Source organism: Rhinolophus hipposideros (genome assembly GCF_964194185.1).
Source record: "Rhinolophus hipposideros genome assembly, chromosome: 7".
Lineage (NCBI taxonomy): Eukaryota > Metazoa > Chordata > Mammalia > Chiroptera > Rhinolophidae > Rhinolophus > Rhinolophus hipposideros.
Genome location: NC_138053.1, coordinates 22,086,195 through 22,103,933, shown reverse-complemented (window position 1 = coordinate 22,103,933; position 17,739 = coordinate 22,086,195). Strand labels below are relative to the sequence as shown.

Here is a 17,739-nt window from a genome sequence, read left to right as displayed (position 1 = left end):
TTTAAAGATGAGGAACTGAAGCGTCAGGGAGCTTAAATGATGTACTCAAGCCTACGTGGCCAGTGGGTGATGGAACTGGGCTTTGAGTCCCTTAAAGGCAGAGCCATGTTTATCTTTTTCTTCAAAGCACCAGGCACCAACCTCACATTTATTGAGCAATGGAATTAACAAATGGGCGGTACCTAGAAAACCGACTCATGTTCTCAGGCTAACCCAGGTTCTCAGGCTAATGGCTCTGACGCTCATACTTTATAGAGTCCCGAACCTGTAGTTGGGCAGTAAGTCAAAGGTATCTAAAGGAGGCAAAAGGAAAGGGTTTCAACAGTTTGTGCTAGAACAGATTAAGTATAGTACATATAATCAGCATAAAAACTGCCCTTCTCCACAATTCTAACAAGTGAGACTGTCCCTCCACACCTCTCAGGCTGCCATTTATAATCCATTTGCTCATCTGCAAAATGAGGGATATAAAGTCTGCCTTATAAGGTGATTTTGAGGTATTCTTCCATATGTATATATACAGAGGTGTATCATTGCAAAGTAAATACACCATTTCATTTGCCCCACATCTCATGAGGGACAGGTCTGGACGGAGCACCTAAAAATCTCAAGAGGGAGTTTCAGCTGCTGGGCAGCCACGAGGTGCTCTGAGTCCCCTTCCAAACACGTCTGCAAGTCAAAATGTCACATCCATCTCCCCAAGCTAAGCCCTCCAACCCCAGTAACCCCCAAGTCTTCTTTGAAGTGGACATCGGAGGCGAGCAAGTTGGTTGGATTGTCTTAGAATTGTTTGCAGATATGGTACCCAAAACTGCAGAAAATTTTCATGCATTGTGTACAGGAGAAAAAGGCATTGGACACACCACTGAGAAACCTCTCCATTTCAAAGGATACCCATTCCATTGAATTATTTAAAAATTTATGACTTGGGGTGGAGACTTCTTAAATCAGAATGGGACAGGTGGAGAAGGTATTTATGGTGAAAAATTTGAAGATAGAAATTTCAATTATAAGCATGACCAGGAGGGTTTATTAAGGATGACAAATGCAGGCTGCAGTACAAATGATTCTCAGTTCTTTATTACAACAGTTCCAACTCGTCATCTGGATGGGAAACGTGTTATTTGGGCAAGTAATTAAAGGAATGAGTGTGGCAAGAATTCTGGAAAATGTAGAAGTGAAAGGTGAAAAAACAGCCAAATTGTACATTATAGCAGAATGTGGAGAATTGAAGGAAGGGGAGGATGGGGAACATTCCCAAAAGATGGTTCTGGTGACAGTCACCCAGATTTCCCAGAGGATGCAGATATAAATTTAAAAGATGTAGATAAAATGTTACCAATAACAGAAGACTTAAAAAAAACATTGGAAATACTTTTCTCAAATCCCAGAACTGGGAGATGCCCATTTAAAAACACACAAAAGTTTTACGATATGTGGAAGTTTCAAAGGCTGTTACTGAGAAAGCAGATAGATTCGAAGCTGCAAGCTCTAGCTTTAAGCTATATGCTGAATATTGGTGCTCATAAACTGAAGATGTCAGATTGACAGGGAGCAACTGCCAGTTGTTTGGAGGCTCTTGAAATAGACCCATCAGGTACCAAAGCACTGTACCAAAGAGCTCAAGGATGGCAAGGATTAAAAAAAAAGACAATCAAAAGGCAGCTGGATGGCTCAGTTGGTTAGAGCGCAAGCTCTTAACAACAAGGTTTCCGGTCCAATTCCCCACATGGGATGGTGGGCTGTGTCCCCTGTAACTAAAGATTGAAAACGGTGACTGGACTTGGAGCTGAGCTGCGCCCTCCACAACTAGATTGAAGGACAATGACTTGGAGCTGATGGGCCCTGGAGAAACACACTGTTCCCCAACATTTCCCAATAAAATTTGTAAAAAAAAAGAAAAGAATTTGATCAAGCATTGGTTGATCTTAAGAAAGCTCAGGAGACAGCACCAGAAAACAAAGCTATCCAGGCAGCACTGCTGAAAGTCAAACAAAAGATAAAAGTACAGGAAGATAAAGAGAAGGCAGCGTATGTAAAACTATTTGCTAAAAGGTCATTCAGTTTTGCTTACTATTATGCAGTGATTGTATGAAGTCAATAAGAAAATGTACAGGGTTTTGTTTTACATAATCCCTAAAGTGTATCCTTTGATATTTCAGTTCCCTATTGTTTCCAGTTTAGGAAAACTGATATGGGTTCGTGCTTAATAAAAGTGTTATAAAACAAAATATACAAAATCTCAAAAGAATCTTTAAGTGAACATCTCTTCTTCTTGAACCTTTGAAGAAAACTAGGGAAATACAAGGCTGAGACTTAAGCAGCCTCAGGCTTTGCTCTGGGCTTTCCTTTCATGTAAAGAATGTTCCTCCTCCATTCTGATTCAGGGGAGATTTTAATTTTAAGTGTCCAAGCCCCCCTTCTCTTTCAAAGAGTTTTTTGGGACTCTGAGCTTTTGGAAGGATGAAGAGAAGAGGGTGGATCTCCAAATGGAGTATGCTCGATGATGGACTGGAGAGTCTGGAGCATAGGTGGGCCTTGTGCTTCCTGCTGTTAACTGGTGCTCACTCAATGGCTGAGACGGGCAGAGACGAACAAAGGAATGCCATGCTGACACAACCTCCACAGGGTCTCCTGGTGCTGGTGACAGATGATGCTTGTTCCCAAGAGACAAATACAAAGGTTTGACATTAAGTTTGCAAACTCTTCCTGGCAAAAGTGCTACATAGCTCATTGCTGAATATCACTATGGTCACCTTCGAAGTACTCCCCTTGGGAAGCTATGCACCGACGCCAGCACCTAATCCACCCTTCAAAGCAATTTGGAACTCTTTCTGGAATAGCCATCAGAGCTGTCATCATATTATCCTTGATGTCCTGAATGTCATCAAAATGTCTTCCTTTCAATATTTCATTTATCTTTGGGTAAATAAAGAAGTCATTGGTGGCCAGCTCAGGTGAGTTGGGAGGGTGTTCCAATATAGTTATTTGTTTACTGGCTAACAACTCCCTCACAGACAGTGTCGTGTGAGCTGGTGCGTTGTCATGATGCAAGAACCATGAATCGTTGGCGAAAAGTTCAGGTCGCTTTCATCTAACTTTTTCACGCAGCCTTTTCAGCACTTCCAAATAGTAAACTTGGTGAACTGTTTGGCCAGTTGGTACAAATTCATAATGAATAATCCCTCTGATATCAAAAAAAGTTAGCAACATTGTTGCAACAAGTTTGCAAACTTAATTGTCAGACCTCATATTTGCAGCTTTTATTTGCTGTCTCTACAGTCAGTGATTTCTTATCCTCCCATGATGAGTAGAGAAAGTTCTCAGGATATAAATTAATGTAACTTATCTTTGCTCTCTTGAATACTTTAGAATTTCCTCTTTATCTTTCTAAAATGTTGCCCACAATGTAGAGTAGGATGTATGTTTGTGTGTTATCTTCATCTGCAACTTTAGAAAATTTTATTCTTTCATTTCTTCCTCTCTTTGTTTTTGCCTTGTGAAAGTCTCATCAGGAAGCTGTTGGAATTACTGGATCTCTTTTCCAAGTCTCTTAACTCTCCTCTTATGTTTTTTTCTCTTTGTCCTTTTGTACTATGTTCTGGGTCAATTTTTGAGGTCAATCTTCAAGCTCATAAATATGCTTTCATTTGTGTCACTTGTTCTTCATTAGAGGAATATTTTTAGTAATAAAGCCAACATGAAGAAAATTGTAAAAACTTGCAGAAAGTCATAATTATCAAAATAAACGAAGAGACTTACCATGTTCTTGAACAGGAAGACCCAGTAACATAGAATTGACAATTCTTGAATTAACCTATAAATCCAAAGCAATCCTAGTAAAAACCCCAAAGAGAATGGTATTTAATAGACATTTAAAGTTCACTGGGATATGTTTTAAGAATGAAGAGTTTTATCTCCTCTGCACAATGAAGTTTTATCTCCTCTGCACAATGAAGCTCCACTAAATTGATAGTAAAGGAACTACAACAACAAAAAGAAAGTATAAACCTGTAAAAGATAAAAAGAATAAAGAAAACAAAAACAGACAAAGAATTCGATGCAATTTTAGAAGATAGATCCAGATAGACGACAGGTGAGTGATTTAGCACAGCAGAGGAAGCAATGATCTAAGTAACCTGGAGGGGCATGACCACTAATAATTGAGCCAAATCACCCCAGTGGAAAACTTGATATGTTCAGCTTTGGAGACAGCAGGTACAATGAAGGGCTGAGTCCAGCTGAGGAGCTAAAAATAGACATTGTTGAAAATTTATTGTGGGGTAGTCATAGCCTTCCCTTACCTCACACAATCAGGCTCCTAATTTTCCAGGGACACCCCAATGGGCAGCAGAGGAGAGGACCATGGAAGTCTGCACAAGAAACGGTTGATCTACACAGTTACCTTTGCCCAAACTGTCCTCCATATGCTGACAGGCACATTAAGAATATCCGAAGATTCTTTTTTGGCCCTAAAGAAAAAACTTCCAGTTTTTTGTTTCCTTCCTCCCTCCCTCCCTCCCTTCCTCCTTTCCTACTTATGAACTCTCTCCTACACAGAGCCCTCAGGTCAACAAGTCCTGTCTACTCACTCAGAACTACCAAACAATATTTTAGAGGCTCACTGTGAAGTATGAACAGAGTGCCAAGATTTCCAGACAATTGAGGAAAACCTCTACCATGAAAGAGAAAGACCAACACAAGAATAAAGGAAAACAGAAACCATCAAAAAAATGAAAAGACAACCTACTGAATGGGGGAAGATATTCACCAATGATACATCTGATAAGAGGTTAATATCCAAAATTTATAAAGAACTCATACAAATCAATACCAAAAAAACATGAACAATCCAATTAAAAAATGGACAGAGGACCTGAATAGACATTCCTCCAAACACGACATAAACACGGCCAATAGACACATGAAAAGATGTTCAACATCACTAATCATTAGAGAAATGCAAATAAAAACTAAAAGAGATACCACCTCACTTCTGTCAGAATGGCTATCATCAATAAATCAACAAACAACAAGTATTGGTGAGTATGTGGAGAAAAGGGTATCTTTATACATTGTTGGTGGGATTGGAAATTGGTGCAGTCACTATGGAAAACAGGTTGGAGTTTCCTCAAAAAATTAAAACTAGAGCTGCCTTATGACCCAGCAACTCTACTTCTGGCTTTTATCCGAAAAAAATCCAAAACACTAATTTGAAAATATATATGCACCCCTACTGTCATGCGGGGCGGCCTGCATGGCCTCTGGTCCCGCTCCCCACATAAGAATGCAGGACATGGTGAGGCCAAAAAGGAACACCCACAGAGCCACAGGTAGGGGAATCATACCACTATATTCTCTCTGGCAGCGTGGGAGACACATGCAGTAGTAGCCACACGATCTGCAGTCCGCCATTCACTTCTCTGCCTGCCAACCAACTAACCAATCAACGCAGCCCTGCAGTTACATCAACAGCCAATTGGCTAACCGGTTACAGCCGATGGCCAACCAATCACAGTTGATGGTCATTCACTCCCCCAGCCAGCACCTCCCCATGCAAGGCTGAGAGCCTGGAAACTGCTCTCTGCGACTCTGTCCCCACACCTATGTTCACTGCAGCACTATTTACAATCATTAAGATATGGAAGCAATCTAAGTGCCCATCAATAGATGACTGAATAAAGAAGAGATGATACATATATACAATGGAATATTACTCGGCCATAAAAAAAAAATGAAATCTTATCATTTGCTATAATATGGAGCTATATTTACCTAGACTGTAATATGCTAAGTGAAATAAGTCAGACAGAGAAAGACAAGTACCTTATGATCTCACTTAAATGTGGAATCTAAAGAACAAAACAAACAAACGAAAAACCAAATACCAGAAACAGACTCATAAATACAGACAGCAAACTGAGGTTGCCAGATGAAGGGGTTTTGGGGGACTGGGTGAAAAAGGTGAAGGGATTAAGAAGTACAAATTGGTAGTTATAAAACAGTAACAGGATATAAAGCACAGCATAGGAAACATAGTCAATAATATTGTAATAACTATGCATGGTGCCAAGTAGGTAGTAGACTAATTGGGGGGAATCACTTTGTAAATTACATAAATGTTTAACCACTATGCTGTACACCTGAAACTAATATAAAATAATATTGAATGTCAACTATAAGTGAAAAATAAAAAAATAGAATAAAGTAAAAAAAAGAAATCTACAGGAAACAAATAGATGAGAAAATAAGATTTAATAATATACAATCCTAAGGAAATAAGTGAAGTTACTATATCCTTATACTCAGAAAATAAGTTATGTAAAAGAATAAAAGGTTATCAGGAATAAGAAATTAAAAATTTCTCTGGACATAAAAATTTAACCAAATTAAAACATTTATTAGAAAGTTTAGAGAATAAAGTCAAGGAAATCTAAGAACTAGCAAAAGGTCATAGTACTAAAAATTAGGCAGGGAAAAAAAAGCAATGTCAAGGATAAATCCAAGAGACCCACCATCCAACCATGATTTCTTTAAAAAGCAAAGAGAGAAAATAGAGTGGTGGGAAATATGAAAGTAATATGGCAAAATTTTTTCACAGTAAAACAAACATCTCCAGAAAGAGTCTTCTTTATGTCCCCCAAAATGGATGAAATAAGACCTATATAAAAGTACATAAATTGTGAGATGTCAGAGTTCTGAGAGAAAAGAGAGAAGATCCTAACGGTTTCCAAAGAAGGGGTGAGGGATGTTATTTACAAGGAAACAGGCATCAGGCGGGAACAGGATTAAACAGCTACAATGAACGTTAGAAATCAGTAAGACAATGCCTTCAAATATTTGAAGGAAAATTAAGTTTCAACCTAGACTTCAAGTCCCAACCAAATTATGACTCCAGGGAGTGGACAGAATAAAGATATTTTCAGAAGGAAAAGAACTCTAAACTACAACCCCTGTTTCTCCTTTTAAAAAGCAACTGGAGGACTTTCAATTATCTTAATGGCAGCCCTCCCATTGAGGTCAACCAAAAGAGTTGTATGGAAAAAATATATATTATGTATATATATTTATATAGTAGTATATATTTAAATATGTTAAATATATACTATATTAAAATATATAATTAAATATATTTAATGTATGTTTAGGTTTATAAACATAAACATATATATTTATGCTTTAATTTTTCTTAACAGCATCAAAGAGCTGGTAAGATAGTGAGCATTACCATGCCAAATTTTGGGAGACTATGAGAAGCAAGGACTCAAAGCTGCTTTTGCCCCCATCAGGAAGAAACAACTGCAATATGGAGCTGTGGTATTTGGCAGCCTCACTGAGCAAAACAAATAAAAGGGCCTGCCAAGTAAAGAGTCTAATAAATATTCACACACTAAGCTGAGGTCCCGAAGGGCTTTACTTTTAGAGCAGTTTCCCAAACCTGTCTGCACATGAGAATTACTGGAGAGCTTTTAACAATTACAAAGCACAGGCCACCCGCAAAGACCAATTAAATCATAGTCTCTGGGGTGGAACATAAGCATCAGTATATTGTGAAACTCCCCAGGGGATTCCAAGGTACAGCTGAGTTTGGGAACCACTGCTGTGAGAGAGTGAATAGGAAGTAATAGTGTTCTCACATGGGTGACTCAGGGAATCTCGCACGGGACTTCAATTAAGGTGGTCCCAGAGTGTCAGAAGCAAATTAAAATGCTCTATGGAGGTATATGTTTTCATCCGAGGCCTCAAATGATCTCTACAAATAAAATTTCAAATGCAATTTCAAGCATATGATCTCTGTGAGAACCAGTGTTGCGGGGGAAAGGGGAGGAGACAACAAAAACAAACCTATAAAGACATATAACCAGATATATCATGTAATTTCTTCTAACACCCTGGGTTCAATAAGGACATTTTTCTAAGGAAAATTGCAAGCCAAATTAAAAGAGAGAAAATACTCCTTCTTGATTATGATATGAAATAACTTCAAGGCAATTTGAAAGAACTTTAAGACAATATGACATTTTTTAAATTGATTCCTGGACTGTAGAGAAACTGAAAAAATGGGGATAACAAAAATAGCATCCCTATATATTGTAAGTTGTAAGAACTACCAAAAAAAAAAATGCACTGGGAGTAATATTTCTAGAAGCATTGAATTAAAAAAAAATCCTGCTTGCCCCAATTGTTTTTAAGCCACAATAGTAAGATCCTTTTTTTCTCTCTTTGTAGGATAGAAAGCAGATCAACAAAATCAAACTGAAGGCAATAGGCAAAATGAGAATAGAGTTTTTACAGTATCTTGGGAAACATACTTGGGTACTTGAGACGTTGAGGAGCATGGAGTCTAAATCTCGACCTCTGTCTCCCACCTCAGAGTCATTTCCATCTCTCCCCATCATTTATACAAAGACGTATTGGATGTCCACTTTTTGCCAAGTATTAGACCCTGGGGATGTGACAACCTCAAGTTGCGGTTAGCAGAGGGAATGGGAGAGATGGAGCCCACAGGCAATTACAACTCGCAGGCCAAATGCCAGCCTGAAGGTGTGTGCAGAGTGGGGGGAGGGAGCCTGGAACTCGGAGGCCTCCCTAACATATCCAGTGTCTCCCCAACAGTGAAAAACCATAGGAAGCAGAATAGCACAAAATCTAACGGCATTTTCACGTGTGATAGCAAAGTAAATACCCTGTTAAGATCACTCAGACAGGAAAGAGTGAAGGTGGACTTGGGAAGGTAACTAAAGCACCTGGAGCCAAGCTGTGCTCACAACTGGTAGGAGGTCCTCAGCGGACCAGCCCCGACCATCGACCACAGCTGCAGGCCCTTCCTCTCCTCACCTGGCCCCGGTCTCTGCGCCTACCTGCACCAGTGCCCTGGTGCTGCCCTCACCCCTGTCCTGCTGCCCCCGGGAGGGTACTGTAGCTCTGTCCATGGCTCTGCTCTGCTGGAGACAGCCCTGCACACCACCCCCTACTGCTCCCACCACTCAGCCCTCAAGGGAGGAACACTTCGTGCCCCCTAGTCTTTTCCATGCCTAGCCCAGGCCTTCCCTTCATTCTCCACACACAACAAATGTCTGGGCAGTACCATTTAAAGAATCTGCACACACAAATCGGAGATAATGAACGGCAAGTACAATTCAAGGAACAGCTTCCAACAAGTGCCAAGACTCCGATCTTCCCTCACGGTCCCTATGTTCCTTTCCCTCTCAGTGCCCACCTGTTGCCATTGTGATCAGGAAGTGCCCCAGGTCGCCTCACAGCCCAGGAAGACAGTGTTTTCTCTTATTTCACCTCTGAGTGCCCTAAGGAAGGGATGACCGTAAGTCCTGGTTCACATCTTACGTTCCAGCATCATTATTTGTAGTTCCCCATGTCTCTCCTCCACTGGCTCCAATGTGGATGTTAAGTTACACAATTACTTGCCAAGGATAAGCTACTCTAGGAAGACTGAGAGTGACAACATCCATTCCTTTCAGGGAAATCCCATCCCCCGCACCAAGGGAACGATCGGGTCCTGTGGGTCCTATAATAGTTGGACACCAGTTGTCTTCAAGTAGGACAGTCACCAAAGTCTGGCTCGTTTGGTCTTACATAATATCATGTACGGGACATCAGCTGTCCAACCCAGGTTGCATTATGGCAAGATCAATACTGTCCCTTCGTCACATTTCCAGTAAGAGGTGAGTCCTCCACTAATTAGGAATCCAAACAAAGTTCAAGTCCCTTGTTATATGCCATTCAGACAATCAATTCACCTGTCACAGGACAGTTTGTACAGAGTGGTTCACCTCCAATGACAGGAGCCCTGTGTGTTAAAGGACTAAGCAATTATAGCTGACATACAAGCAGCAAAATACACAAATTAACATCGGGCCTAGCTACCAACTCTATTTGGAGAGGGAGGCAAACATTAGCTCAGAAATAAGACTCTTTCTGTCTGCAACACTTGGGTGTGTACGGCCAGGTCCTAAGGCTATCTGATAAGCAGTGGAAGTGATACAAATCAGATCACTAAGGAAATTAGGCCTTGGCACTCCCTATTCACCCTCAAACCCAATCAGATAGAATTAGGATGTGAAATAGGTGGGAACTGTAAAAGCACAGGCCCAGGTGCCCAGCTGCTGTGGGGTCTGTTCACCATGTTTTTTTCTATTCACTTCTCATTTCAATGTTTATATTGCAACTCTTGATTCTGCTCCTGCTTGCAAAGTCTCCTAGCACGTGAGACAATTATTGCACAAAGGAACATCAGTTATGTCTGGGCTGCCCAAGTGCCTCACAAGCTGTGTGTGGCCAAGTTTTCAAGACAGCCCCACACTCAGCTCATGCCAGATTTGAAATCTGCAATGCCAGCCTAGAGTGGTAACCTGTGGGCGTGAAACACTCCAACTTTCCCCATATGTCTAAATCTATATGGAGTTTCTTGTTTTCTAAATCGAGTCAGAAAATTTAGACCTGGGTTCCAACTCTTACATTTCTTCTAAATAAGCTCACATCTACTAATAACCTCAGTATCCCCAACTGGAAAATACAATGGTCTGGGAAGACACTGACATCCCTTCCTGCTCTGACATTCTGTGGGACTGCACTTCTGGTGTCAGTTGCCATCTGGTTGTTGGACCTCAGAAAATATTCTCTCTGGGCCTCAGTTTCATCATTTGTATAAGTGGTACCAATACAATAAGCACCTCACGAGGAGGTTGTGGGTTTTAAGTGGGTCAGTGTACACAGAAACATGCAGCAAATGAGTCTATATAGCAGGAACTCAATAAATGTTAGTTTGCACTGTCTCCCCGGTTCTCCATCTATGAAAGCTGAATGCTACTTGCCAGTCTATCCTGTGAAAATTTAAATGAGCTTTTTGAAAAGTGATGGAAAATGCTTGGAATTAAGAAAAGCACACGCAAATGACAGGAATTATTATAATGCAAAAATGGACTAAAATCCGAGTTTAAGACAGCAGCAACAGATTTGATATGCCCGATTAATTCATTAAATAAACCGAAACCATAGAAACATATGCTTAAACCTCTGGATTGATCTCAGAAGAGATTGAATGAGGGAAGGCAAAGGAGGAATCTCAGATGGTTCCTGGGCCCAGAACCCAGGCCACGTGGCATGAGGAAGGTTGGGGGAGGGTCAATGGTGACAAAGCGACTGTTGGAGAAGGGGGAGCTGCCAACAGGGAGCAGCTGGGAACAAAGGTGACGACAACTGAAGCAGAGGGGTTATTTCAGAACTGCTCACTATGGCTTACAGAGCGCTTTGGCTCTTGTTAATTAATACAAGAGTACCAACCGAGCTAGAGGGAATTTCCCTTCCCTTGTTATGAAAAAGGATGTGCTTTCTTTGCCTAGGAGGGGTATCACCACATATAACAGTATGCCTTTTTCAGCTTATAGGGCTAACAGAGACCCAGCACTCAGACCCTTAGGCAGTGCGTCTTCTTATTGGGGCCCAAAGGGAAGCAGGAGCCATGGGCTGCTCAAAGAGATAAAGCTTTTAGGCAAGAATCTGGGCTTGGCTGCTGGTGATTCTTTCTAACATTTCATTATGAAAAATCTCAAACATACACCACAGTTGAAAGCACTTTTCAGTGAACAGTAGCATAATCCTTCCTGGATTTTGTCATGATCGTTTTACTATATCACATCTATCTATCCCTCTATTCATCCATACTCCATTTTAATTGGGGTGCATTTCAAAGTAAATTAAAAGCCTCAATACCAGCACCCATATTAGTAACTAGAGCTCAATATCTATTTACAGATCTTTCCTTCTGATGTATAATTTAAATACTATAAAATTCACAAATGCTAAGTCTACGGGTGATGTGTTTTGACAAATGCATGGACCCGTGTAACCTAAATCCTATCAAAATAGAGAACATCCAATCACCCCACGGTTGGCTTACAGGTTTGCCACATGACCTGGGACAAGAGCTGTTTGTTTAACTTGGATCCCGCCTGATTTTCGGGCATCAGTAAAATTATCAAAAACTACTCCACTGGGGTGGGGACGGGAGTGTTTTGCTTTGTTTCCCAAAGGAATCACTATAGAAGTAGCCGTTTGGAATGCCAGGTCGTGAGGGCACTACTTCTGCTTGCATGGGCCTGTTCAGCACTGTCCATCATTCCTACTGTGATGGGGCATGAAAGGTAGTAGGTGAAAACGCATTTGCCCACAACTTCTCTTTTTCTAAGCACAGATGACAGAAATAAGAAAAAGTTATGGCAAAAGGTAGAAGCAGTCAAGTAAAATTCCTCTGGGCCCCCAGTCTTCTATTTTGACTCCCTTCCCCGTAGTCTTTCCCTTCTTCTTTGTCAGGTTCCCAAGGCTTCCTCCTTGCTGACCTCCTCACTGGAAGCAACACAGGAAGGGGACCAAGAAAAGAAGGAATGCGAGAGAACAGACAGAGCCCAGGTAAGCTCAGCACAGTGAAGCCAAGGGAAACCCAGGAGTAAAGAAGTGAGAACCATGACAAGACACTTTGGCATGAGTTGATACTGATTGAACATAAAAATAGAATCAAGAAACAATCATTGAAAAGCAAATTATAGATTCTTCAAAACTCTATAAATGGGAAGAGAAGAACAAAAATGCAGTTTGGTCAGTTAAGATTGATACTAATTAGAAAGTCATCTTGTTCTCTCATTCCAACATAGACTCTAAAACTGGTCTCTAATCACTGGCCCCCGCCGCACTCACCCGGGTCTATCCCAGCTACCATCACCTGCCCTCCTCATGCCCCATTTTGCTCCATCTAGTTCAGTCTTTCTAATGACAGCCACAGGGTACTTCTTAAAACATGAATTCAGTCATGTTTTCTTAAATTTTTCAACCATTTCCACACATACTTAGAATCAAATCCAAAATCCAAAATCCTTATCATGACTTTAAAAACCCCGAATCACCTAGCCTCTGCCAACTCCCCAACCTTATATCGCATTACTCTCCCTCCTTCTACTGAGCACAGGACACCAAGGCCTACTTTATTTTTTAGAGGTACCAGGAAACTGCGCCAAGACCTTGACTCTTGCTGTTACTGCTTCCTGGAGAACTCTCCCTCCTTTCCTCCCACTTCTTTCTGTTCATTAAAAAGAACTCAGAGTACTCTGTTAATGCTTCTTCTAGATCTAAATTAGGCTCCCCATGTTCCCCTATCTCCCAGGACACTGTACTTTCCTTTCATTTGTCACTTAGGTGTGAAAATGTATGTTTACACTAGACTAGAAGCGCCATGAAGACTGAGACCATATTGCTTTTGTTCAATCACATCCCCAGTTCCAAGCATAATACCTGATATGTAGAAACACTATAAATGTTTGTTGAATGAATGATGAAGAAATGAACTGCTGTGTATTCATCACTCCATGGACCTAATTCTACAAACTTCATTGGATGCACCTGGATTACTCGCTTCTCCCACCACAAGTCATGTTCCTTCTCTTAAGGCATAAACCAGTTTCTCCCAAGTTACGGTTATTTTTTCTGACCCCCTCATTAGACTATAAACACCTATAGGGCATATTTATTCATCTTTTTCCAGCTTCTGTAATTTCTAGCACAGTGCCTTACACTTTATAGATGTCAAAAATGTATTTTAATAAAAGCTGAAAACAAGCAAAGATGGCTGACTTCTTGCTCATGTGTCTTACCTTTCCCTGTGCCTACATTGCTGAAGTACATCTTCATGTTCCTAGATGAGCAAAGGGTAGAGGGATGGGGTCAGAAAGAAATAAAAGGAGAGGTTGTGATATGCTCCTTGTATCACAACTTATTGGATTGTGATATGAGGAATAGGGAGAAGAAAGAAAGAAGGGGAATACATGAAGACAAGGAATAAAGAAAAGGGGAAGAAAGAGGGAAAGGCAAGGGATGGGGTTAACAACCTTATATTATAATTAATGAAATAGATCTAAAGTCCTCGTTGTTAAAAATGTTACAATTTTCTTCTCTACCCACTTTTCTCTGCCATAATTGCATTTGATGACTTCAACTGCCCAGGCTTTTTACTAAAAGTTGATGGGTCTGGTAGTGGTACTTCAGATTTTAATTCTTGCAGCTCTTGGTCGTGAATACTAACAGACCTACAGTTATTATAAAGTGATAGTGATGAAAACACCCCTATTTAACAGATGGGGAAGCTGGCACTGTAATAGTCAGCCAGTTGGCACCAGAGAATGAAGTGTCAGCAAGTTTGACCTCAGGCCATGAATGGAACTGACTCCCAAGGGTATCAAAGATCTCCAACCAATTCAGAAACCTCACACTCTCTGGATCAAAGCATATCCTTTAGTCTAGTGCGTTCTCAAGATATGTCCAAATAATATTTTCTTTCCTTTCTTGAGTGGCTCTGCTCTTTCTATCATTAAATATGACATCTCAATGGTCAATCATTGTGTCATCCCATTTAATCCAAAGAATAAATGAATTTCTAACCAAAAAATATTCCACTGAAATGACTATCAAATAAAGTCAAAGTTTAAGTGGAGAATGGCTTAGAACTCTATTGATATATTCTGAAAAAGATACCCCTCTTTGTAGAAATGAAAGGATTCAATTGGATGGTGGGAAGGAATAGTCTAAGGATCAGTAGACAGCATTAACTTACTTCACAATAGTTTTCAGAGAGCAAATCATTCAAGCACCATTTTCCCATTCCCTCACCTGATCCCCTTCAGTTTCAAAGAAGTTGAAATTTGTATGGAATCTTACAGCGAAGAATGGCATGTATAGAAAAGTATACAGAGCCAGGAATTAGGAATCTGGACTCTTTCCCCCTCTACGCCAATAATTAGTGTGAACTGGGGTAAGTCAAATTCCCTACTCTGGGCCTTAGTCTCCTAAACTTGGATAATAATTTTTATGATTCCTACTAGCTTCTATTTTTCAGGTTAATCCCACCCTTAATTCAATAATTTCTCCTAAGGTGCTCTAATGTAAACATACTCCTCTTAGCTTAGACTCATGAGTGATAGAGAGCTCTGTTTCCGAAGGCATTCACTCCTCGGGAACTGATTTGTGGTCATAGAATCTTCCTCTCTGTAATTTCCTCTCATTGATCTTATATTCTGTGTGCAAGAATAATCCAGAATAAGAGACCTTATCTGGTCATATGCTAGCTTCTTAAAATTTACGGACACTCAACATCCTTCTTGCCTATACTGGCCTCTTTCTAGTTTACCAATGTCCATCTTAAAATGTAGTTCCCAAAATTAATTTGTATACCCTAGCTGTGATCTCAGCAGATAGTTCAAAGAGTATCTCAAAGTGATCTAAGAAAAATACTTCTCCAAGTACTTTGGCTTGGCTAGTAACAAAACAAAAGGGAGCATTGGCTGATGACACGGCTGTTGTTTTTGTTGTTTAAAGCATCTGCATCACTCTGTTGCCTTTCATAGCTGTGGTTCCAGCTGAGCCTAAATTGGGATTCAAACTCTGAGAGTACCTGATGGATGGGTACTAATGGTAACCCACAGGCACTGATTATTCTGCAGGAAGTGATTTTCATGGAAGAAGGAGCTTGTGGAGAGGACATGGAGCCAGAGTCGATGGGGATGGCAATGGGAAGTAAGGACTCAGGTGTCTATCAAAATTATGACCTTTGAGATGTCTTAGATCTGCAGAGAGCAGGGCTGGGGATACACCAGTGGGAGACAGCAAATGAAGGAAACGTGGCCTTGCACATGTCTGCCCCTGGGAGGGGACGTGAGGTATCCTTGAACTTCTCAACATAGTAAGCAACAGGCAACAGTGGGGGAGAGGAATCTGCTCCTTAGGTAGCATCTGGGTAACGTCCTGAGGATTCCAAGAAAAGCTTAAGGGCACTTTGAAGATGAACTGAGATCTTGTCTTAGGCATTTCCAAGGAAATGTGAGCTAGTGAAGCTGAGTTTTTACTGGTAATGAGGGCTCATTGGGACCATTAAACTGATGAAGCAAAGAAAATCTGGGTTCTCTTAATAGTAACTAAAAAGTTAATGCAATCTCTTTCATATTAATCTTAATCTAGGTCATCTGAGAATTTTCTGAAAAAGTCCAAGGGATGACAAATCTGCTGGTCTGCACACTTACACTTTGAGTAACAAGAATGAGAATACATGACCACAGATCCTCTTAAGAAATATTAATAGTATTGGGTGAAAAGGCTCCATAACTGGGAATATTGTAGTTGTCTTCATTGCTCTCTGCTGAGTTTCCATCTTTCTAAAGCCTCTAAAACTTGATCCTAATTGCTAAAAACGAATCTCTGCTTCCAATATTTTTGTCACCTTTGTGTGGTCCCCTAAAATAAAGAGAGGAACATTATTACCCCAATAAATTTTAATAAAAATAAATAAATAAAAAGAGAAAACCCTTTAGCACAGGAAATGCCTGGGAAGCAAAGCTGTCTACTTTGGGGAAGGAAAAAAAAATCAGCTCTTCCTGAGGATATATTTAAGTTAATCGTAGAAACGGGTTTTGAACTTTCATTATATTTGACCTGACATTTGAGGTTTCAGGATGACTAGTAAATGAGAGAAGGAAGCAAAAGCTAAAAAGGCATTTGATTTCCCCACTTTTTTAATCTCAATATAAACTGTCCGGGATTCTGTGGAGATTTCACGCCCATAAAATCAAAATGTGCTTATAGGAGTCTCTCTGGTGAGCTTGTATCTAGATCTTGTTGAATCATTTTGGCCCCAGTGTGGTACAGAAGCTAAAGGGTAGGTGACGGGCTAGAGGGAACAGGTAGTTATCTCATCCTGAGCCACAGCCCTCACGCAGCGCAGCTCACAGCCCAAGTAGTTCATTTCTCTACTTTAAACATTGCCTGAGAATCCCCACTATTTCCCTCAAGCATCACACTCCACAATCTCACACAGAAAACCCTTCCTAACACCAACCTAAAACACAAGGCAGACATGGGGAAACTAGGACACCAGTGGAAATTTTATATTACACTCAGGTACAGACGTATATGCAAACAAAACCCACTGCCATTGGAAGATGGCATCTCAGAGGAAGACTGCACCAAGTCGGGTTTCACCTCCAGAGCAAGCTCTGGCCTTGCTACTATCTCGAAGTCCCGGGGCTAAGGCTATCCAAGAACAGTGCTTTGGTAACCATGCCCACTCGGGCTCGAATAGGTTTTCTTCTGACAGTGTGTGAAAAGCAGATGTGTTTACACAACACTTCTCCAACAGAAGCTCTCCAAGCATTGCATAAGAATATTAACTTCAGAAGCTGAAGTGATGACCAGCTTGCTTCCTTCAGCTGGCCGGGCCCAAGCAAGTCATAGATGAGAGAACACACCCCTTGCTCATGGGTCACAGAAAAGCAACTGACTCTGGTAAAATGTAGCCAGGCAGGTATCTAAACGGGGATAGGAGATTGATAAAGTAATTTACTATATTCTTCTATTTCAGCCTGCTACACAAATGGTTGTTTTTCAAATCTCTTTCCATTTGTTTATCTTTTACTCCTCACCTATTAAAAAAAAAAGTGAGGACGTTTATGACAAAAGCCACAAATCCAACTGACCCATTAAACAAAGAAAAGAACCTGAGTCTGGATTGGAAAACCAGGAAAAGTACTGAATTATAAAGTTTAAGCTATAGACAGACTTTCATTGCAATAATCCCCCAAATCAGCTCTGTGTTCTTGGTAGCCAAAGGAAAATTATTGATTTTTAAAACTCTCACCTAATAAAAGAAACACATTTGTTCATTAACAGAAACAACAATTCCCTGAC

The 17,739-nt window shown here is 40.5% G+C and overlaps 1 pseudogene across 1 annotated transcript; it reads left to right on the top strand.

The window, feature by feature from the left end:
- Positions 1 to 681: 681 nt before the first annotated feature.
- On the top strand, positions 682 to 15,614 carry LOC308499612 (peptidyl-prolyl cis-trans isomerase D-like; annotated as a pseudogene). Its single transcript has 4 exons — positions 682 to 1,640; positions 1,900 to 2,089; positions 12,331 to 12,426; positions 15,504 to 15,614. The product of its transcript is annotated as a peptidyl-prolyl cis-trans isomerase D-like (transcript).
- Positions 15,615 to 17,739: the final 2,125 nt, after the last annotated feature.